Genomic DNA, 11,854 nt, shown 5'->3' on the forward strand with positions numbered 1-11,854 from the left:
TCCCCTCTACAGACTTTTCTGAATTTGAAAACAAGTTGCAGACATCATTCCCCTTTATAAATATTTCAATGTAGTTCCTCAAAAAGTACATTAATCAAAATAAGGCACTTACCATTAATATAGCACTATCCAATTTACAGACCTTCACATTTTGCCAATTGTTCCACTACTATCTTTTATGACAAAAATAGAATAATAAAATAAAAGTAATTTTTTCCATCTTGACCAATGACTCAGCCCAGTGTCATACACTGTATTTAACTGTCATGTCTCTTTAGACTTTGATCTGAAGCAAGTTCCTCATTCTTTGTTTTTCTTGACCTTGACATTTTTTTAAAACAACAGGCCATTTTTGGTGAACTATCCCTCAGTTTGGGTTTAACTGAAGTTTTTTCATGTTTAAATTCAGGTTACATTTTTTTTTTATAAGTTCATTTGCATTTTATTTTCTCTTTAAAAATAAAACACACACACGTATACACAGAAGAAAGCAGATCCACTGAAAATGAGAGTGATATCTACTCAGTGCTACTAGCAGGATGGGCCAGGGTTTCCACTTCCATGGTCTGGATGAGAAGGGTTTTGCATTTGTTTGGCTGGGTCAGTTTCACCATTCATCAGGTGTTCCACGTGAGTCATTCAGTTTTGGTTTCTCTCTGAAAGACCCCCTTTGGAGGTCGCTGTATGGCCCACATGTGTTTGTTTCTGCTGCCAAGCTGGTCTAATCAGATGACAATATGGCAAAGGCTCCCGCATTTCCAGCTGCCCAGAGTTTCTTTCTTTCTTTTTTAATTTTAATTGCAGTATAGCTAACATACAGTGTTATACAAGTCTCAGGTGTACAATTTAGTGATTCAACGATTCTATACATTACATAGTGCTCATCATAAATGTATTCTTTAATCCGCATCACCTAGCTCCCTCATTCCCCCACCCACCACACATCTTGGAACCATCAATTTGTTCTCTATGGTTAAGAGTTTGTTTTTTGGTTTGTCTTTCTCTTTTTCCTTTGCTTCTTTGTTTTGTTTCTTAAATTCTACATATGAGTGAAACCATATGGCATTTGTCTTTCTCTGGCTGACTTATTCCACTTAGCATAAGAATCTCTACCTTCATCCATGTAGTTGCAAATGGCAAGATTTAATTCTTTATTATGGCTGAATATATTCCATTGTATATACATATCACTTCTTTATCCATTCATCTACTGATGGCCACTTGGGCTGCTTCCAAATTTTGGCTATTGTAAATAGTGCTTCAATAAACACAGGGGTACATGTATCCCTCTGAACTAGCATTTTTGTATGTTTTGGGTAAATACCCAGTAGTGTGATTTACAGAGGTAGGGTAGTTCTATTTTTAAATTTTTTTCTTTAACATGGAAAACTTCACAAATTTGAGTGTCATCCTTGTGCAGGAGTGCCATGCTAATCTGCTCTATATCATTCCAATTATAGTACATGCACTGCTGAAGAAAGCACTCTATTTTTAACTTTTTGAAAAACCTCCATGCTGTTTTCCACAGTGGCTGCACCAGTTTGCATTCCCATCAACAGTGCAAGAGGCTTTTTTCTCCATATTCTCACCAGCACTTATTTCTTGTTGATGTCAGCCATTCTAACAGGTGTGAGGTAATATCTCATTGTAGTTCTGATTTGCATTTCCCTGATGAGGAATGATGTTGAACATCTTTTCATGTTGGCCATCTGTACATCTTCTCTGTAGAAAAGTGTCTTCATGTCTTTTTTAAAAGTTTTTATTTAAATTCCAGTTAATTAACATACAGTATAATATTAGTTTCCTGTGTATAATTTAATGATTCAACACTTACATACAACACCCAGTGCTCATCCTTACAAGTGCACTTTTTTTTTAACATTTTATTTTGAGAGAGCTAGACAGAGCACAAGTGGGGCAGGGGCAGAGAGAGAGGAGGGGACACAGAATCCTAAGCAGGCTCCAGGCTCTGAGCTGTCAGCACAGAGCCCGACGCGGAGCCTGAACCTACCAACTGCGAGATCATGACCTGAGCTGAAGGTGGCCACCCAACTGACTGAGCCACCCAGGTGCCCCAATACAGCAAGTGCACTTCTTAGTCCCCATCACCTTTATAAACACTGGAGTGCTTCGAATTAGTATTTTTGTATTCTCTGGGTAAATACCTAGTAGTACAATTACTGGATCATAGGGTAGTTCTATTTTTAACTTTTTGAGAAACCTCCATACTGTTTTCCACAGTGGTTGCACCAGTTTGCATTCCCACCAACAGCGTAAGAGGGTTCCCCTTTCTCCACATCCTCTCCAAGACCTCTTATTTCTATGCTGTAAATTTTAGCCATTCTGACAAATGGGTAGTGATATCTCATTGAAGTTTTGTTTTTCCCTGATGATGAGTGATGCTGAGCATCTTTTCATGTGTCTGCTGACAATCTGTCAGATTGTCATGAAGAGAAGAGAAATGTCTCAAGTCTTCTGCCCATTTTCTAATTGGATTTTTTGTGTGTTTTGGGTGTTCAGTTGTATCAATTCTTTATACATTTTGCATACAACCTTTTATCAGATATTTCATTTACTACTAACCTTTTATCAGATATATCATTTGCAAATATCTTCTTCCATTCTGTAGGTTGTCTCTTAGTTTTGTTGATTATTCCCTTCACTGTGCAGAAGCTTTTTACTTTGATGTAGTCCAACAGTTTGGTTTTGCTTTTGTGTCCCTTGCCTGAGGAGACATATCTAGAAATATGTTGCTATGGATGATGTTAGAGAAATTACTGCTTGTGTTCTCTTTCAAGATTTTTATGACTTCAAGTCTTAAATTTAGGTCCTTAATCCATTTTGAGTTTATTTTTGTGTATGGTGTGAGAAAGTGGTCCATTTTCATTCTTTTGCATGTAGCTGTCCAGTTTTTCCAACACCATTTATTGAAGAGACTATCTCTTTCCCGTTGCATATTCTTTCCTCCATTGTTAAGGATTAATTGATCATAGAATTGTGGGACGTGTTACATATTTTGTAATACCACATAAGTGATATTATGTTCTTCTCAGTACATACTATCAGGATATATTATGTCTATTTGTCCCATTACTAATAATGTTGACAACCTGGTAAAAATGCGGTAAAAATACTGTAAAGTTGCAATTTTTTTCCTTCAGTGATTAGTAAGTGTCTTGTGGGGAGGTATTTTGACACGGTAAAACCACCCTCCTTTGTCAACTCTTCATGTATTAGTGGTAGGATCCATAGATGCTAACTGCTTGAAACATTTCCCAGCTATGTTTACATAGATGGCTTCCATATCAACTCATCTAGCTCTATAAAAAAGCATGATGGCATTTTCATTAAGATTATATTAAAATTATAAATTAAGGAGAACTATCTTTTCATTGGTTCAAATCTAGTTGTGTATCTTTAAGAAGTATATTAAACATTTATTCAAATAGCTTTTGTATAATTCTTGTTATATTTATTCCTAAGTATTTTATCTTCTTTGTTGGTGTTAAATTGGGGTTTTCCCTAACATTATATCTGCTAACTGATAAGTGGTTGTATATGTAAAGGATTTTAGGTTCTATTGAATTATACTGAATGGTAATTTTATAGCTTAGTGGTTATGGAATTATTTTGTCTGAGTTAGTTTTAATGATTCTCTAGGTCAGTAGTACACAATCTTTTTCTATAAGATGTTAAAATGTTTTCAGCTTTGTTGGGCCAGACCATTTTTACCACAACTCTCCAACCGGGCCAGTGGAAGGAAAAGTAGCTACACAAAATACACAAACAAAATGATATGACTAGATTTGGTTACTGGGTTCCTTTACTGATCCCTGCTCTAGGGTTTTCTAGGTATACTACCTTAACTGCAAATAGAGATTGTTGCCTTATTTTCTAACTGTTACGACTCTACTGATTGCTCTGGTTTAATTGCATTGCCTAATATCTCCAATAAAATGTTTAATAGTGTTACTGGATATCCTTGCCTTGTTCCTAATGTTAGTAGTGAAAATGCCCTTAGTGTTACCCATTAAGAAGATGTTAAGAAAATATTCATTGATTCCTCTTTGTTGAGTGTTTTTACTAGGTGTTTATTTTTGAAGGTCATTTAAGTGTCTATATATGATTTGTTTCCTTATGTACAACATGGCAGGGGCACCTGAGTGGCTCAGTGAGTTGAGCATCCAACTTTGGCTCAGGCCATGATTTCATGTGAGTTTGAGCCCCACGTTGGGCTTGATGCTGGCAGCTTGGGCCTGTCTGTCCCCTTTCTCTCTACCCTTCCTGGCTCATGTTCTCTCTCTCTCAAAAATAAATAAATAAATAAATAAATAAATAAATAAATAAATAAATAAATAAATAAATAAATATAAATATATACACACAATATGGCATATTCTATTAATGGGTTTCCTAATATTTAGCCAACCTTGTGTTCCCAGAATAAATCCCACACTGTCATGGTATATTATTTTCAAAATGCACAGGAATTTGTTAAGAAATATTTTATCTATTTATAGTTGATATCAGTCTTTAATTTCTTTTTTGCACTATCTTTAAGAATTGGTATTATTCACTTTCAATGGTCTGGAATAATTTATAGAGCACTAAGACTATTTGGTGTTTAGATTTCATAAAATATCCTTGTGGAACTATATGGGCCTGGTGCTTTTTTAGAAAGTAGGTCTTTGTTATCTTTCTCTATGTCTTCTATAGAAACTAGAGTATCTCAAATGTCAAATGTGTCAGGTTTTTTTTTTTAATATTTATTTATTTACTGGGATGGGGTTGGGGAGCAGAGAGAGAGGGAGAGAGACAGTCCCAAGCAGGCTCTGCGCTGTTAGTGCAGAGCCCAATGCAGGGCTTGATCTCACAAAGTGTGAGATCATGACTTGAGCTGAAATCAAGAGTCAGACACTTAACCAACTGAGCCACCCAGGTGCCCCAACAGTTTCAAAAAACCGTATTTACCTTGGAAATTACCTTTATCAACTAGGTTTTCAATTGTATTTAAAAAGAGGTTTGCAAAGGAGGTTCTTATAATATTTTTTAATTGAGCTATAATTCCCATATCATAAAATTTACCTTTTTACACTAATACGCGATAAAGTGTACCCTCCTATCCCAAATTCATATGTTGAATTCATCTAGTACTTCAGAATGTGACTATATTTGGAGACAGGACCTTTAAAGAAGTAATTAAGGTAGAAGGAGGAGATATGGATGGGCCCTAATTCACTATGAATGGTCCTCATCTGAAGAGGAGATTGGACACAGACAACACACAGACCACAAGGTGATCATGTAAGGACACAGTGAGAACACAGCCATCTATGAGCCAAGGAGAGCCCTCAGAATAAGATCGACCATGCTGACACCTTCATCTCAGACCTCTAGCCTCCAGAACTGTGAAAAATAAACTGCATTGTTTAAGTCACCCAGTCTGTGGTATTTGTGATGGCAATCCTAGCAAACTATTACATAAAATACTCAATTCACATTTATGCAACCATCACCACTGTCTACTTCCAAAACATTTTCATCATATAACCCTGTACCCATTATCTGTAACTCCCAATTTCTGCTTTCCTCAGTACTGGCAACCACTAAATCTATTCTCTATCTCCTTACATGTTGATATCCATTTGTCCCAGCACCATTTGTTGAAAATAGTTTTCTTTCCCCATTGAGTTTTCTTGGCATCCTTGGTGAAAATAAGCTGACCATAAAGACGTTTATTCTTGTACTTTCAGTTCTATTCCATGGAACTATGTCTGTCTTTATGCCGTTTATTTTTGGTGGGGGAGTGAGGGGTAATAGACATTTTCATCAACTGAAACAGAACTTTTTATCCTCATTTTCTCTTTCGTTTTGGAAATTAGTTTTATGTAGTTCAAGTTGCTGTCACTTCTGCATTTCTGTGAACAGGACTGACTGGGGCAGTTTATAAGATTCCTGTATCTTACATAGGATAGAATATCCTCTGCTTTTAGTAAAGAATGATTTCTTTACTGATTGGATCTGGGGGGGCAGGGCAACATGAAGGGATTTGCCCTTCTGTTTTTAAAAATATTCTTCTGTCTTGCAGGATCCTAAATTTTCCTCCCCTGCTTTTTTTTCCTTTTAACTATTTAGTTTCCAAAAGGCAATTTCCCATCATTTTTACCTTTCTTCCCCAAAAGATATGCCTTTCCAAAATTGCTTCTGTGTGTCCTTTACAAACATGTAAGTCCCTTTCCTGTAGTGTGCTCTGATTTATAAGTAAGCTTTTTTTTTTTTTTTTCAAAACTTCAGTATTAGGGAAGAACTTCCTTTCCTGAAGGTGATTTTAATCAATCGTAAGCATGTCACTAGCTCCTTTCTTGCTCTGTGCAATTTTTCCCAGACCACCCTTGCTGTGGTGGCTTCCACAGGGGCATGAATGATAGCTTATTATGAGTTGATATTCATTTTTCTATTTACAGATAATCTGAAGTTTGAATACTCTCTTTGTTCTAGTTATGTTAAAACATGGGATTATGTATAGTTTTATTTGTTCTTTATTGTTTTTTGGAGGATGTGTATGGAGATTCAGATTCATACATTTGCGGTTACTTCAGTTATCCAGTCTATCTTTTAATATTTTTGTGAATTATTTTGTTTGTTTTTCCTGGATGAAGAACTATCAGGCTCTTAATGGTCTGAGGTATGTTTACTCTAGTACTGCAACGGTAATACTGCTCCAGAGCAATATTGCAACTGACTAATCTTCACTGACTCAATGGTCAATATAGTATAAAGGTAATTACTATAGATACTGTACTCCTACCATGGCATTAAAATAATTCATAAACTATGTGGCATTTAATCAGTAATGACAACTGTAGAAGAAAAACTTGTTAACTAAATGCAAAATAAAACAACAGTCTTACATACAGAAGGAAATTCTTTTAAGGTTCTTTTTCTACTAGAAAATTATTTTTCCTTAAACAGTCAGGTTTAATAAATTACAGGTTTATCATAATGTCTATATAAGAGAGCATTTGATTCACAGTCCATACTACTTTTGGCTTTTCTTGAGCTTTGCTTACCAGAATACAGCCCACATGAAAAACCTAATGAACACGATATTAAAAATATCAAATGAAATTACTGTCTCCTTATATCTTAAAGAATGTTTACCTATACTTAATAGAAATTAACCTGGAATTAGTTTTAGTAAAAGATATTTCGTTTTAGTAAAGAGATTTTTTTTTTAAGTTTATTTATTTGTTTTGAAAGACAAAGAATGAGTGGGGGAGTGGCAGAGAAAGGCAGAGAGAGAATCCCAAGCAGGCTCTACGCTGTCAGCATAGGCCCAACGCAGGGCTTGATCTCATGGAACCATGGATCATGACCTAAGCTGAAATCAAAAGTCAGATGCTTAACTGACTGAGCCACCCAGGTGCCCCAGTAAAGAGGTTTCTTTAAATTACTGTGACTTACTATTTTTATTCTTGGAGCTGCAATAGCATTACTTAGGTGTTATTATACTAATTTTACTTTACATAGGAGTTAGAATTGATTACTGGGAATTTGAAACTATTCAGGTTCTATCAGTTAAACAATATGTGATCTTAGGTAAATAACTTTGCTTCTCTCAACTGTTGTTTTTTTCATATGAAATACGTAATTATTTGATAATATCTATTATGAGAGGTTGTGAAAGGTTTAATTAGTGTTTCCAAAATCCTTTTAAATATTCAAATGAAAAAGAGTCAATGCAAATTACCGATAATTATCAGTTTGGCTAGTACACATTACTCCACTAACCACCATTGCCAGAACACTCATTGCGGTATCTTGGGAAACTAAGTATATCTCCCAAAAACCTACTATTCCCCTCAATATAAAACGATTTTACTTTTTTTTTCTTTCTTGTTTTATTTTCAAATTTTTAGTTAAATTCCAGTTAGTTAACATTCAGTGCAATATTGGTTTCAGGAGTAGAATTCAGGGATTCATCACTTAGATACAACATCCAGTGCTCATCCTAACAAGTGCCCTCCTTAAATGCCATCACCCATCTAGCCCATCCCCTACCATCCCCTCCAACGACTCTCAGTTTGTTCTCTATTTTTAAGAATCTTTTATGTTTGTTTCCCTCGTTCTTTTTTCCTTTTTTTCCTTCCCATATGTTCATCTGTTTTGTTTCTTAAATTCCACATATGAGGGAAATCATATGGTATTTGTCTTTCTCTGACTGACTTATTTCACTTAGCATAATACACTCTAGCTCCATCCATGTTGTTACAAATTGAAAGATTTCATTCTTTTTCATAAAATCATTTTACCAATAGGTATTGCTGTACCATACATATAAGAACATTTAGCCCTTTTATCAAATACTATACATGGTATACTATTATAAAGTCTTTTTCTTTTTAACATAAAAATATTTTATGGGGACCTGGGTGGCTCTATCAGTTGAGTGTCTGACTCTTGATTTCAGCTTGGGTCATGATCCCAGGGTGCTGGGATCAAGCCCCATGTCAGGCTCCACACTGAGCGTGAGGCCTGCTTAAGATTCTCTCTTTCTCCCCACCTCTGTCCCCTCCCCTGCTCATGTGGGCACTCTCTCTCTGAAATATAAATAAATAAATAAGTAAATAAATAAACAAATATTTTAATAGGAGCTACTGCTACTTCACGTAATAAAAATAATTAGTCTGGGTGCCTGGGTGGCTCAGTCAGTTAAGCATCCAACTTCAGCTCAGGTCATGATCTCACAGTTTGTGGGTTTGAGCCCCACATCGGGCTCTGTGCTTACAGCTCAGAGCCTGGAGCCTGCTCCAGATTCTGTGTCTCCCTCTCTGCTCCTCCCCTACTTGCACTCTGTCTCTCCCTCTCTCAAAAATAAACAAACATTTAAAAATAAGTAAATAAATAAATAAATAAATAAATAAATAAAAATAAAATTAGTCCTTTGCACCATATTTCCATATAACAGTGAGTTGACTTTTAATATTGCCCTGAATCAATGTTTTCTTTCTTAATAGCTCTTGGAATCAAAAATTTTCTATCCAGGAGTGCCTGTGTGGCTAAGTCAGTTGAGCATCCGACTTCAGCTTAGGTCATGATCACATAGTTCTTGGGTTCTAACCCTGTGTCGGGCTCTGTGCTGACAGCTCAGAGCCTGGAGCCTGCTTCAGATTGTGTCTTCCTCTCTCTCTGCCCTTCCACTGTTCATGCTCTGTCTGTCTCTCTCTCTGTCTCTCTCGTTCTCAAAAATAAACTTTAAAAAATTTTTTCAATAAAATTTTTCTATCCATAATATAATAGTATCCAAAAGTACTAACAATAATTTTTATATTTCTAATGAGTATAATCATGTCTTACACAATTAAATAGTGTCTTAAACTGAAGATTTCTCAGCAACAATATTTACTCTACCTGTCCAAAACATATTTAGTGAATATACACTACTATCATATAATTACCACTTAACTATTTAAGCAACTTACAAAAAACAAAATCCCAAAACTTCCTTGTTTGCTCCTTTGTTTAACATTTAAATGAGTCTGGCTCTGTGCTGAGTGTGAAGCCTGCTTGAGATTCTTCCTTTCTCTCTCCCTCTTCCCTTCTCCCCTGCTTGAGCTCTCTCTCTCTCTCTCTCTCTCTCTAAAATAAAAAAAACAAAAACATTTACTGAGTGCCCATGGTTTACATATACGGTCTCTAGTTATCTCAGATATTAAAAATAGCATGTGGTGACAGAGCAAGGAATACAGGATGGAGTTAGACATACCCAGTAGCCTCAGAAGGGACAATGACACACAACTGAAGAACAAGTATCCCTTGTTAAACTGAGCATGCCATTCCAAAGGACATTGTTGGATCTTATAGATTGAATCAATATTTAAGTTGGCCCAAGCACATCACTATTAAAAGGCCATGATTAGAAACAAAACCCTGAATTCTCATTCTCCATGGAACTTAGAATAAATGTCAGTGGATGAAAATCTAGTATTTTGTCTCTGTGCTTTGATTATTCAGTCACCCCAAATATAGCTTCTCACTTACATGTATTTTTTAAATTTTTTGTTTATTTATTTCTGAGAAAGACAGAGAGAGAGAGAAAGCAAGTAGGAAAGGGACAGAGATAGGAGACACAGAATCCAAAGCAGGCTCTAGGCTCTGAGCTGTCAGCACAGAGCCCAATGCGGGGCTCAAACTCCTGAACCGCAAGATCATGACCTGAGCTGAAGTCGGATGCTTAACCTACTGAGCCACCCAGGTCCCCCTCACTTACATATTTTTTTGAAATTTATTTATTTTGAGAGAAGAAAGTGTGAGTTGGGGAAGGGCAGAGATGGGAGACAGAATCTCAAGCAACTCGGTGCTTGACCTCAGGAACCGTAGAATCATAACCAGAGCTGGAATCAAGAGTTGGATGCTTAACCAACTGATCCACCCAGGCACCCCTCACTTCTACTTGAATCCTATCCCTATGGCGGGTTCCAGTTGTAATACCACATCCAAAAATACTCCAATGGATTTTATTCATCCTGTATTGCATTGCATTGTATGAATTTAGAATTCCTCCAACCTATGTATTGATCTTAGCTACTTATCTCCACTATAGGAGTCCATAGTCCTGGGACTTTTACTCATATGGCATTACAATACAAATGCCTTACTGGTAGAAAAAGTCAAACATGTAAGAATCCTTCGAAATTGTTAAAAAATTAAAAATGGGAAGTAATGAAAATGTTACCACCTTCACATTTTCTGACTCTGAAATATATAAGCTGTCAATACTATTTCTCATTGCTAGTATAAATAACTGAATCAAGTTATCCTAATAAAATTCTGAAAGTGTTTAAAACAGTAAACTAAAAAATAATAAAAAACAGGAAACTATTTTAAGATACTTTTAAAATATTAATGAAAAGCATACTGAATGTCTATGCTAAATTATGAAACTACAACACCACACCGAATATGAGCATAAAGTTTTCAAATTCTGTCTTACCAACTGCCTCAAAATAATGAATTTATTTTAAATAAGTCACAAATATAAGCAATCCTAGAAGAGTTGGTTATTCACCTTTTAGATAAATGTTCTTTTAAAAAGCCTTGAGAATTTGACATTAATACTGTATTTCTTTCTCATATTTTAACATCTATGAAAATTTGAAGGACATATAGAAAGTTTTATTCAGATATTTTCGAAAAGTCTGTCTTTTGTATTTAAAAACAAGGAGCGGAAGGTACATGCTTCCAGTTATGGAATGAATTAAGTCACAGGGATGAAAGAGAATATAGTTAATGGTATTAACTATATAATAGCATCATATAGTGCCAGTAGCTACATTTGTGGTAAGCATTGAATAATGTATAGAGTTACCAAATCACTATGTTGTACACCTGAAACTAATGCAATATTGTATGCCAACTCTATTTTTTTTTAATTTTTTTAATGTTTATTTATTTCTGAGACAGAGAGAGACAGAGCATGAACGAAGGAGGGTCAGAGAGAGGCAGACACAGAATCTGAAGCAGACTCCAGGCTCCGAGCTGTCAGTACAGAGCCCGACGCGGGGCTCGAACTCACAAACCGTGAGATCATGACCTGAGCTGAAGTCGGTCGCTCAACCGACTGAGCCACCCAGGTGCCCCTAACTCTACTTTAATAAACAAACAAATAAAGAAATAAAGTGAAAATACTGTACAGTTCTCCCAAGAAGAAAGGAAAAGAAGCAATAGTGTGTCTGAAAAAAAAAATCAATCCATAATAATGGCTTTTTAGAAGAAATTTAGAGTATGAACTGTATCTTCAGTTCTATTTAAAAGACTTTTTTTTTTTTAATTTTTTTTTTCAACGTTTATTTAT

The 11,854-nt window shown here is 35.6% G+C and overlaps 1 non-coding gene across 1 annotated transcript; it reads right to left on the reverse strand.

Moving 5' to 3' along the window:
- Positions 1 to 1,375: 1,375 nt before the first annotated feature.
- LOC113598329 (U6 spliceosomal RNA) lies at positions 1,376 to 1,482 on the reverse strand. Its single transcript, XR_003419005.1, has one exon. It is a non-coding gene; the product is annotated as a U6 spliceosomal RNA (small nuclear RNA).
- Positions 1,483 to 11,854: the final 10,372 nt, after the last annotated feature.

Source organism: Acinonyx jubatus, chromosome C1 (assembly GCF_027475565.1).
Source record: "Acinonyx jubatus isolate Ajub_Pintada_27869175 chromosome C1, VMU_Ajub_asm_v1.0, whole genome shotgun sequence".
In the NCBI taxonomy this organism is placed as follows: domain Eukaryota; kingdom Metazoa; phylum Chordata; class Mammalia; order Carnivora; family Felidae; genus Acinonyx; species Acinonyx jubatus.